Source organism: Urocitellus parryii, chromosome 7 (genome assembly GCF_045843805.1).
Source record: "Urocitellus parryii isolate mUroPar1 chromosome 7, mUroPar1.hap1, whole genome shotgun sequence".
Classification (NCBI taxonomy): domain Eukaryota; kingdom Metazoa; phylum Chordata; class Mammalia; order Rodentia; family Sciuridae; genus Urocitellus; species Urocitellus parryii.
Window position 1 is genome coordinate 36,836,234 of NC_135537.1, and position 12,096 is coordinate 36,848,329.

Sequence of the window (12,096 nt, forward strand, 5' to 3'; positions counted from 1 at the left end):
ATCACTAAGGAGCAGGGCAGTACCTGGAACATTGGAAAAGATATATAAATATCTGATGGGATGTTCGTTTCTGATATAATATTAAATGAAAAAATACTTGGTGGCACACACTATAATCCCAGAAGCTCAGGGGGCTGAGGCAGGATGATTGCGTGTTCAAACCAGTCTCAGCAACTAAGTGAAGCCCTAAGTAACTTAGCGAGACCCTGTCTCTAAATAAAAAATATAAAAAGGGCTGGGGATGCGGCTTAGTGGCTAAGCTCTGCCTGGGCTCAATCTCCTGCTATCAAAAAGATTTTAAAAAATAAAATAAATTAATAAAAAATACTTCCCATCAAACTAGAGTTGATTGTTAAGATATAAGTATATATGGATGAAGATTTACCAATACTATACTTTATAAGGTCTGTCCCAGATGTAGGGGTCTTTCCTGCTCTGTACCCTCTACTCTGTGGGCTGAACATACTTCAGGCTATCCTCTTAGTCTCTGCTATGTCCTCATTCTCATATTGGGACTTTAACAGGCACCTTCCAGGTGCTACTAGTCTTTCCTACTTCTGCCTAGTAAAACAACTTTTTATAGCACTTTTCACAGTGTATTCTGTCTCAGAGATTGTAAGCAACTGAAGATAAAAAAGATGCTACTAAGTATGTTTATAATTTGCCACATGTTGTTAGCAAGATACATACATCTTCTTTACTGTTATAATCCTTTGAGAGTATTGTTATCCCCATTTTAAAGCTGAGGAAATGAGGTGTGGAGAGATTAATCAACAGGTCCAAGGTGAGGCAGCTAGCAGGCTGTGGTATGTGGAAACACCATGTTAGCATGCTCGGAACACACCACACTTTTTTTCACACAGAAAAGCTTAATAACTACAGGCTGACTTAATATATGAATAAACAGTTTTAATTATAAAATTCAGTAAAGTAAAAATAAAGTCACTGGTTTTTGAGACAACAGCTCAATTTTAAAGCTTTGTTATCCTATTATAAAAATTTCAAATATATGTCCAAATCCACTGTCAACTAGAAATTCTCAAATAACATGTGAAAAAGTAATAAAATCAAGCACTTGAGTCATCTAGAATTTACTGCGCATATTTTGAAACACTACAAACTAAATATCTGTATATAGTTGAACTAAAAAATATTTTAGGTTCAGTTCAAATCAGGAATTCAAGATTCATAAATTAATTTTATTCTCTCAGGAAAGTCAACCACAATTGACTATAATGTCACTAGATGTTTTTCTGCATAGAGACTTTTCTTCTAACTTATATTTATATTTAAAATTTAGTCTCTCCTGCTTTAAAATGAATTAAGTTTCCAATAGATGTTAGCATGAAAAACCAAACCACCTGTAGGGGAAGTTTTAAAGAAATTTAGTGTCCAGCATTATTACGTGTTGAGATTGCAACATTAGGCTCCCGCATGTGCCAAGTGGTATGATCCTGAGATATAAATAATCAGCAGGGCAGGATGGCAGCTATCAGCTTGGGTCATACAGGTTATTGAACAGAAGTCAGATGGTAACTAATTTTAGTCACTCCCAAGTAGAATGGAATCTGAACCAGTGATACAGAGATGAAAGACCCTCTCATTGGAAGGAAGGGCAAAAAGGTCTAACTTTCCCAGTACCAGAAAACTAAATTCTTAAAACTGGGTTAAAAACCCATGTCCTTCCATTTTCTTAAGCTTCCAAATTATTTGTAGCACTGAAACAAGCTGAGGATTTTGAGACATCGACCAGTTTGTTACCAGTCCACTGTAGACTACTTATCTATAATATTGAGGAGTACATAGCCCATTATTGAAAAACGTTTTACAATTAGTTATGTGTGCTGGCCCCTAAACTTGAGCATCAAATTTACCATTCCTCTGAGGAAAATGAAAAGTTCACAATGTAATCACTCTGGAAAAAACTTTTGCTTTATTATTGCCTAAGGAGACAAATAAGTTGTCAAAAATAGCATTATCTGCTTGCTGTGGGTGAGTGTGGTGTGTATCTCTGGGCAGCACTGTCAAATCAGCTCTCCTGCTCTTTACCTAACTTTTTCAAAATGAACAATAAAAGTTTTCTTTAATTAGCTACTGGTGTGCATTAACATGATCATGATTAAACCATAAAAACCAACTGTACATTACTCTGCTCCCCTCTTCCATATGTTTTGAATTATTCTGTTTGAAAATGTACTTTGCGTCCCTTTTAAAAGTTCGACCTTCTGCTTTCAGAGAATTAAATGCATATTACTGTAGTGAAGAAGATAATGTTTCAGACCTCCAGGCATATATTAAACAAACTGGCAGCACTTGAGACAAAATGCTTTACTTATTAGATACTTCCTATTCTAAACAGTGTCATCAAAGGCTAAAAACAAAATCCATATAAAAGCTGCACAATGCTTCCACACAGAACCTGTGCCAAAATCCCTGTACTTTCCAACTAATGAGGAAAGGATGTGTACTCTTAACATATGAATGTAAGATTTTCCAAGCATTCACTTTAGGAAACTAGGCTATTGATTCCATATGGGTTATGTTAAATGAAACTGTATTGGTAAAATAACCTTTAAGATATCTGGCATGATAACAATAATTAAACAATATTCAAAAGATTAAAACAAAGGGGGAATTTGGTTCCACAATGGCTAATTAAAATAAAATGAAAAAACACAGCATGCCATCCATCAAGATAAATTGTTATTGTTTAAGAACTTTTTAAATACTGTTAAAATATACTTTTAGATAAAATCTGAAAGAGCTGGAAAAATATTTGTGGCTTAAAAATGGATAGTTTGGTGAAGAAAAAGTAGAGGACTCTGAAATTTTATGTGGAGATAACAGCTTTAAAGCCTTGAGCACAACCAGATGGTACTTAAATTGGTGGAATTCTACAATTTCACTATCAATGGGTTTCAATATGAGAGGGTTTTCAATAGGCAGGAAAACATGTCAAGTTGATAGTTTACTTCTTAGATCATTTCAGTGCATTTTCCCATCCTTTCATAGCTATATATGGTACAGACACAAGCCACCATGGAGAAGGTGCTGAAAGCTGTACTAGTAGCTAGGGAACTGTAACTAATTCCTCTTTCATGTACTGAGATAGGTAAGTTTACTAGCTCACCCTGGAGTCTGGTTAAGACCCATAATGTCTTAGAAGAAGTGAATAAAATCACACTCGAATAATGGGTCAATACCAAAGAATGCAATGATACCATTCCAATTACATTAATTAGATGTTCTTCAGTAGCATTTTGGAGTAGAGAAAGATAAACTTGATTGAAACCTCTTGTTGGGTCAGATCAGCATTTTTTATGAGCACAATCAAAATTCAGCTATATTAAAAAAATGCTGAAAATAAATGGATGTTTAAATTTTTCAAGAAAAATGTGTGGAAAACAACCTCTTGAGAATTAACAAGGACCAAAATAGTTCTGTTTTGATGGCCAACAATGGAAGGAGATTCTGCCTCTACTCCAGTGTTTTACTTCATACTATTTTTTCAAATTTCTCTCTTTTTAAAAAAAACTTAGTATACTAAACATATATATACCCACAGATTTTTCCACCTGCTTATCACAATTATGGTTATATAACAGAAATGCTGGAGAAATACTTCCAGTGGGTAAGAATTACACTTTAATCTTGATCAATATCTTTTTCCAATTATAATTTTCACATCTTATAAATTGTAAAAAAAATTAAGTGTAAAACCACAGAATGCAAGTGACAATCACATCTAAAATAAAATAAGTGTCCCATAGATGTTAGCATGAAAAAACAAACTACCTGTGGGGGAAGTTAAAGAAACACCACTGTGATATATCCTAATTTTACTACCCTTGCTGAAATGTAGTAGTATTTCCAAACAAGTAAACATTGTATCTATCTTACAAAATCTAATACAGTTTAAAGAAAAAAAAATCAGTCACAGTATTTTAATGGCTTCACATACTGGAATTACAAGGAAGTTACACAAACTTGAAAAAATTATGTGCCTCGTTGTTTAAACATTTGCAAACATACTTATTGTTGTATTTCAGAAGTTTGTGTAAGATGGTATGGTGTGGTGGGATCGAGAAAGGTTGTCACATGCCTTTAATGGCATCTACACTGGAAGCTTTATGTAAATAGTGTAATTTAATCAAAAAACAATAAGAATACATTTTTAAGTCTCAAATTTTCAATAGCATCAGTATTATAAATCATAAACCTGTATAATTCTAGGGATGAATTACCATTTCAACTCAGTGATATGGGAGCCGAAATTTATCTTAGTATATTAAATAAAAATATATTAAAAAAGGGTACGTTGGCTTCATTTTAAACATCTCCTTCAGTGTCACCATTGTCATTTTTTTTAATTTAAAAACCAAATCTGTAAAAGCTTGTATGAACTTTGGTAGTACCAATACTGAGTGCTACAAAACAACGGCTTTTTATGTTTTATTTTCTTAAACCAAATGTTATATAAGATCCCACATAATATAACTGTTCCCAGTTGGATGACCAAAAAAAAAAAAAAAAAAAAAGTTTTCACAATACTGCAGTGATTATGGGAAAGAGCAGAACTAATGATACCCATCACTGCTTAACAGATAGAACGGTAAAGAGTATTATAGTTTCAAGTTTTTCCTTTCATGAAGTTACTTTTCCGGCTCTTTGAAGTAATAGTCTGAGGCCCACTACTGCCTACTAAGTATCAGTTCAAATATTTATATTTCAAGACCAATGCAAACTGTAATAAAAGAAGCATGGCGATACTTCAGTCAACCTTGTGTTTTACTGCAGCCTGTGGCCTACAGTTCTAATTTAACTTGTAAATTTTGAAGAGAGATCAGGACTAACTATAATATTTAGATCATTATCAGTGACTGTTTTAATCATAGACAAAAAGAGAAAAACTATATGCAACATCCTACCCACACAGGCAAAGGTAAATTCAAATCCCACCTACTGAGATTTCATCTGTAGTATTGATAGGTAGACTTTTTTTGTGTGTGTCTGTTTGTCCCTTTATACTTATATGATTTCATAGCATAAGCTTATTTGCAGGGGTTTCTATATTCATGGAAATAAAAAAAATCCAGGTAAAACATTGTATATAGGGTCTTAATTCAGAAATAGTTCTGATTGTCTTTCCTTTTTGTTATATGTCTCCTGCATGTCTCCTGCATATATAATAAACAGGAATAAGTTGGTCATTTTGTGTTCAAGGAGCATAGATCTAATTTGTTTACTACTTGTAATAAATTCAGTTTTTTTAAAACAAAACTTGACACATTCTGGGAACCTTAATTAAAACAGATGCCTCTGTATCAGAAACAATAACCTGGTTTAGAAATAGCCACAATGTTAATTCTTAAAAAGTGGCTACTGTGTGTACAAGGTAACTACTCTTCAAACTGATGAAACCTAAGGTCCCGTTCCATTGATGTCAATGTGGAAACCATTTTGTCCCATGGCTGCTTAAAGAGTTTCAATAGGATTAAATCAGCTGCAAGTACTCATTATATCAGGGTTTACAATTGTGTCTGAGTTGGAGTCTGTTTCTCATAGAATTTTACTCAGAAACTGACTTAGATTGGCTCCTTAAAGCTAGTCCGATTTTACTAGAAACAACTGTATCACATCAGCCACTCTCATAAACTTGCTTTAAGATTGAATCAGCCCTAACCCAGAAGCAGATGAAAGTTTCCTGAGCCTATGTATTCTCTATAAGAGTCATAGAGAGGGTTGCATTTAATTTTCTGCAGCAAGGTAGAAGTAGACTGTGCTTATTAACTCTTCCAGAGGGCTTCTGTCTTGCAACTATGAACTTGATTTTCTGATAAGAAAACTACAGTTTTTGTAGAAATATCTATTCATAAGATAAATTTAAAACCCCTTATTTGATTACTATGTCCCCTATATCCTCTTTTCTTGCTTCAGTTCTTTAGAAAAATTATATAGGGTTTATGGAAATGAAGCAAGAAGAGGATGCTTTTAAAATAAAAGTTTCTCCAATATTAAGTACAAGTTGAACAATGATGAAAACAATCAAGCCTATCTATAATTAACTTTATCTAGTAGCTGATTTTCATTGCCAAATAGACTATAGTTGTTTAAGAAAATTATTGAGATGATTTTCATTACAAAATATTCTATTTGCTAAATGAACTTGGCTCAGTTAACTCTACATTCTCTTCAAAGTAAGCCCAGATCTCAGGATTCTCTATTGATTTCATTTGAAATCTATTTTACAGAACAAAGGATCATTTGCAAACTTTACTGGTTACTCTTTAATTTGATGATGGCAGATCAAATCCAAATGGACCTAAAGTCACATCTTGATTCTTTCTGTCATATATTACCAATACCTTAAAAAGTAATGATGCAAAGAAATTGGAATGCAAATTAATCAAAGTGTTAGAAATATCTCTTTATGCCCTTCAGACAATTCTTCCTTTTCCTTAGAGAGATTTTTTTGTTTGTTACTCCATGAAAATCATCACTATACCAAAATGATCTTCCACATAAATACTGATCATATCAACCTCTTCCTTCAATCCTTGGAAATTTGAAGTATCATCTAAATCAGTTAAAAATTTCTAACAATAGCTCTGTTCAGTTAGCCCAATATAATCAGTAAATTTTCATATTATGATATGTTCTAGGAACCTTACTATTCTTAGAAAGCTACCTTCTGTAGACTCAGGAAGGTAACCCAATATATACTTTAAGTTTGGATACTTCTGGTCATGTGGGACTCCTTGAATAAGAGCTTAAAAGTCAGAAAAAATTAGATTTCTTCCTCCCAGATATCAAATATCATCTCATAAACATTGAAGCAGTAACTAAGTCTAGACATTCCTGAGAAAACTTTCTCAAAAAATGATGAATTAGAAGACACATTTTAAACAATACCTTGTATATCATTACTCATCAGAACATCTCTTGTTGTTAAGGCTAAATTCAGATCACATTCACAATAGTATTTCCAAATCAGTACCATTAAAATGGAGAGCTCTTTGCCTTTAAAAATTACTGGTATTTCTTCAAATTAGTTAGAAATATTTTGTTTTTAAAATTACGTCATTTTAAAGTAACATTATTTGGTTAATAACATTACCAAATAATATTGAGTAGTTGGGTTTCAGCTCCAATTTTATTGGAATGTAATATTTCCTGAGCTTCTTGAAGAAGCTTCAAAATTAGTCAAATGTGGAATGAAATTTTATTTCACATTGTTCATTCAACAAATTATTACTGAGCATCTATATTCTAGGGGCTGGCTGGGGATTATAGCAGAAACACAGGTCATACCTTCATGGAGTTTATATTGTAGGGAAAAATAACAAAAATTATATAACTCACATACCAAATGTGTTGATGGATTAGATGTTGGGTATTATGAACAACAGGAGTAAGAAATGATTTGAGTGTTTTTGTCTGAGTAGCTATAAGAATGGAGAAAGATGACTTCTGAGGTTTTTGCAGGAGATTTCCAATCTAACCATGTCCCATGTCAATGCTTTTGAAGCCAGATTTAAAGTTAGGTAGTCAGTGTAGTTAGGTAAATCGGGTCTAATATCATATCCAGTGAAATCTAAAATGGAGGCCATGCTGACAATGATTCTGGGAAACACAGGACAACTCATGGAATATTAATTAAGTCCCAGAAAGGCCCTAGGCCAAAGTCCACCCCAAAGAAATGTTAATGGAACCCAGAAAACAGCCCCCAACAGATTTGGAGATAGCCCATCCCAAGAAGTGATAATGAAGTCCTTCCTGCCCAGATTACTTGTTTGGCCCACCTCTCCGGCCTTTCAACCCACATTCCATCACCAAAACTATAAAAAGGGGAGATAACCATACTTCCATGGATTCCACCTCTTGGGTCCCCTTCTTCCTCCGGGAGAAGTCTTTTTCTGCTGTCCTTTAATAAACTTCTAATTTCTACTCTGACCTTGCCTCGGCGTGCTTCTTTGGTGTTATTCTTCAACATTGGGGAAGCAAGAACTCGTCACCGGCCAACAGCAGTAACACTTTTACAATTAGTCCAAACTTTGTCTGTTTTGCTAAGAACTCTAAATCTCCACAGTGATCTTTATATAAGGAGAGAACACTTACTATTCTACCCAATTCAATTATGCTGCCTTCCTAGTTTCTCCAACAAATCAAACTTCTAATCAGCCAAGAACCATTCAATGAAGGGCCATGATTAGTTTTCTGGAGTTGAACCTATAACTCATTATAGGCAAATACTTGGAGATCAGAGAAATGGAGCTAAGACTTGCATTCTTGACAAGATCCCCAGAAAACTGGGTTGAATGAGACATAAAGGACATATCTATAACATCAGCAGACCATTATAAAATGTCTTTTCCCTGAAATAACACCTCTCTACTTTAACTTTGTTTTTTCTTCTCAAAAGACACAAATATTAAATATACCCCCATGGTATCCATGAGTTACTTATGGTCAGTCCTTCATTTCATTAATAATCCTTGGTGTTTCCTTTGTATTCTCACTGGTCCTTTCCACTGTACAAAGACTCTCAATAACTAATGAATGAATGAATTAGGAAAGGAAGAAACAAACTAAATCATTTGCAAGATACATATCAGATATATAGTCATAAGTAAATATAAGAATCAGTTAAATGTAGAGCCTGCTTTCCAGGGTAGAGAGACACATTCATTTAATAAAGATGCCTTCTGAACACATCAGAACTGGGACTGAAAGAAAGTAAAATTTGGACTCATTGAAATGGCATTAAGGACAAAGGGAATCACACACACACACATCAAAGAGAAGATAAAATCAAAAACATTTTAGAGAATGAGTAAGAAAAAGGAAAGGAAAATGTTTCATCTGGCTCAAACAAAGACTATATTAATGGGAATAATGAAAGATGAGGTTGGAAAGACAGAACAAAGCCAGACTCTAGCCAGGTCTTCCTCAAAACAAGGCTTCTTGGGCACCTCAGTCAGCATCACAAAGGGCCCTTGTTAAAACTGAGATTCTCCAGCCCCAGGCCAGAAGCATTTTACCTGAGGGTGAGATCAAAGTCTCAGAATTCTTACACACTCTATTGTGTGAAAAACACTGTTAAGGACAATGAAGAACTATAAGAACTTTTTTAAGCAAATCATCAGAAAACATTGTTTGATAAAATAAATGTGATGAAAATGTATAGATAGGAAATTGTAGGTAGTATTACTAGTTAAGACAATCATGGGAACATGGAATTAGGCAATTTATAAAGCAGCAGGTCTCAGGTGAATGAGAGAAAATTTATTTGATTACTCCAGTTCAGAATCTGGTCATGACAGATCACTACCTACTGAATAATCTAACCAGTTTTCTGGGCCTCCTCTTTAATTCATCCCTTCTCCAATGAGTTTCTCCTCTTTGGAGCTTCACACCTTCTGGTCTCCACATCCTCCTCCTGTTCTCGCAGAGTGGAGGGCCCTTCCTCTGAAAGGTTCACTTCTTCTGTGAAGTACTCCCTTGATCAGCCCATAGCAACTGTTTGTTACACTTATGTAGGGCACTATCTCTGTCATTTAGCATATGCTACTTTCTATTACAGTTTTATTTTAATCCTTATGCTTTGTCTCTTAGTTAGATCATAGAATTCTTAAGTCCAGACACATCCCACATCCATTTTCGAAAACTCTGCACACAAAATATATGATAGATGTCTGCAGATGTTGATGATGATGGTGATTAGGTGATTAAAATGGTAATGATGATATCCTAAATAGTTGATTCCCTGATCATATGTTAAGCAACAAAATCATATTGCATAGATAACACTCATGGGATGCTTAAAATGGGTCAGGCACTGTTTTATATGTATCACACACATCAACTCACTTAATCCTCAGAACAACTCTATATAAAGTAGGTGCATTATTATCCCCATTTTGAGATAAAGAAACCGAGGCCCAGAAATATTAAGTAACTTGCTCAAAGTCACACAGTCAGTAAACAGTAGAGTTGGAATTTGAATATTTGCAATATTACTTCAGAATTCATTTTAAAATCACAACTTACAGAGACTGTCTCCCAAAACCTTATTATTTTTCTCTTCACAGCTCTTCTTACAACTCAATGAACTTTAAACTCTTTGTTGTTACTAATGTATGACTCTTTATTAAATGGCAAGATAAGTGACTATAGGGACTAAGTAATGTTATTTACTACTACATACCTACTGCTGGGCACTGATGCTTTACAAGTGAATGAAGGGGGAAAAAAAAAGGAAAAGGGAATAGGAGAGAGTACAGTAGTGAAGCAACAAATACCACTATAATATCTAAGGGAGCCACAGGGGTTTTCATATTGCTGCAGATTTCAGACAGATGGTTTCCAAAGACAGCCTTCACAAATACATGAATACATTTTGAAATGCTGAAAGGAAAAATCCATTTGCAAGGTGCTGGGACCAGGTGGCTTTATTTTAGCAAATCACTGTATTCAAGAACAGGAAGGAGAGCTTGGAGATAAAGCACTGCACTTGGGAGCTAAAGGCTGGCTGAGTTCCACAGTTTCCACTAAGTCACACCTGTCTTTGTTCATGGCTTTCCTTTTGTTGATATGGAGTTAAAATGGAGTAATCTAGGCCAAATTCAAATTGTCATTTCAATGCAGTAGAATCATGGTTTGTTGGAGTTGGAAGAGGCTCTGGAGATCATTGTTTCCAGAAAATTTCAAACTACTTTTTTGCTACAGTATCCCTTCTTTCAAAGAAAATCTTACAGGGTCATGGGGTAGCGGTTGAGGGATGGGAGGGGAGGGAAGATGTGTAATATGTAAAACAGAGCAAGGCTGCCATGGATGACACGTCATGCATGTGTTTGTGTGTGGCATTTGAGGACAACAAAGCTCATGCTTCCTTCCAATTAACCACTCATTGATAGAATTTTCAATATTATTTTTGATTAACAAGTCACAATTATATATACATTTATGTGGTATGGTATGATGTTTTGATACATATATACAATGTAGAATGATTAAGCCAAGTTGATTAACATATCCATTACCTAAATTATCTATAATTTTTTTAGTGAGACATCTAAAATCTATTCTTGGTTACTTTTTGCAAACATACATTATTATTAAATATAGTTGTGCAATGGATCTTAAAACATACCTTCCTCTCTATCTCCCTATCTATCTAAAACTTGCTATCTTTTAATCAACAACTTCCCGTTTCCTCCCTGGCTTCCACCATCTGGTAACTCATTCTACTCCTTCTATAAGTTCAACATTTTTAGCTTCTTAATATATGAGAGACTTTGGTATTAGTCTTCCTATACCTGGCTCGTTTCAGTCACCATAATGTCCTCCAGATTCATCCATGTGTCGCAGAAGACAAGACCCTCCACCTTTAAGACTGAATAATATTCCACTGTCTCTATATAACACATTTTCTTTACCCATTCATCTGCTGATGGATACTTACATTGATTTTGTACCTTTGGCTATTGTGAATAATGCCACAAAGAACATGGGCATGAAGATATCTCTTTGATATGAGTAAGATTTCACTTCCTTTGAGTATAGACCCAGAAGAGAGATTACTCAATCAAATAGTAGTTATATTTTTAGTTTTTTTTTAAGAATCTCCATGCCATTTTCCATAATGGCTGTCCTAATTTATATTCCCACCAACAATGTACAAGAGTTCCCTTTGCTCTGCATCCTTGTCAACACTTATTACTCTTGATATATTTAAAATAATATTTTATTGAGATAATAATTCACATAATATATAATTCATCTATTTAGTGTATACAGATAATGAAGAAATCCCATACCCATTAGCAGTCACTTCACCTGCTAACTCAGCTCTCCCACTCCTGTGAGACCAGGTAACCATTAATATTTTTGCCTCTATGAATTCTCTTACTCTGGACAGTTCATATAAATGGAAGTATATAATATTAATTGACTAGCTTCCTTCCTTTTGTACAAGTTTGCAGGGTTCATTCATGTTGTAACATAAACATGAACTTTATTCCTTTCTTTTCTTTTTTGCAATGCTGGGGATTGAACTCAGAGGTACTAGCCATGAGCTATATCCCCAGCCCCCCA

The 12,096-nt window shown here is 34.4% G+C and overlaps 1 protein-coding gene across 1 annotated transcript in view; it reads right to left on the reverse strand.

Annotated features, from left to right (window-relative positions):
* Positions 1–12,096, reverse strand: part of Vps13b (vacuolar protein sorting 13 homolog B) — a 720,349-nt gene that overhangs the window by 215,041 nt on the left and 493,212 nt on the right. The window lies entirely within an intron of this gene.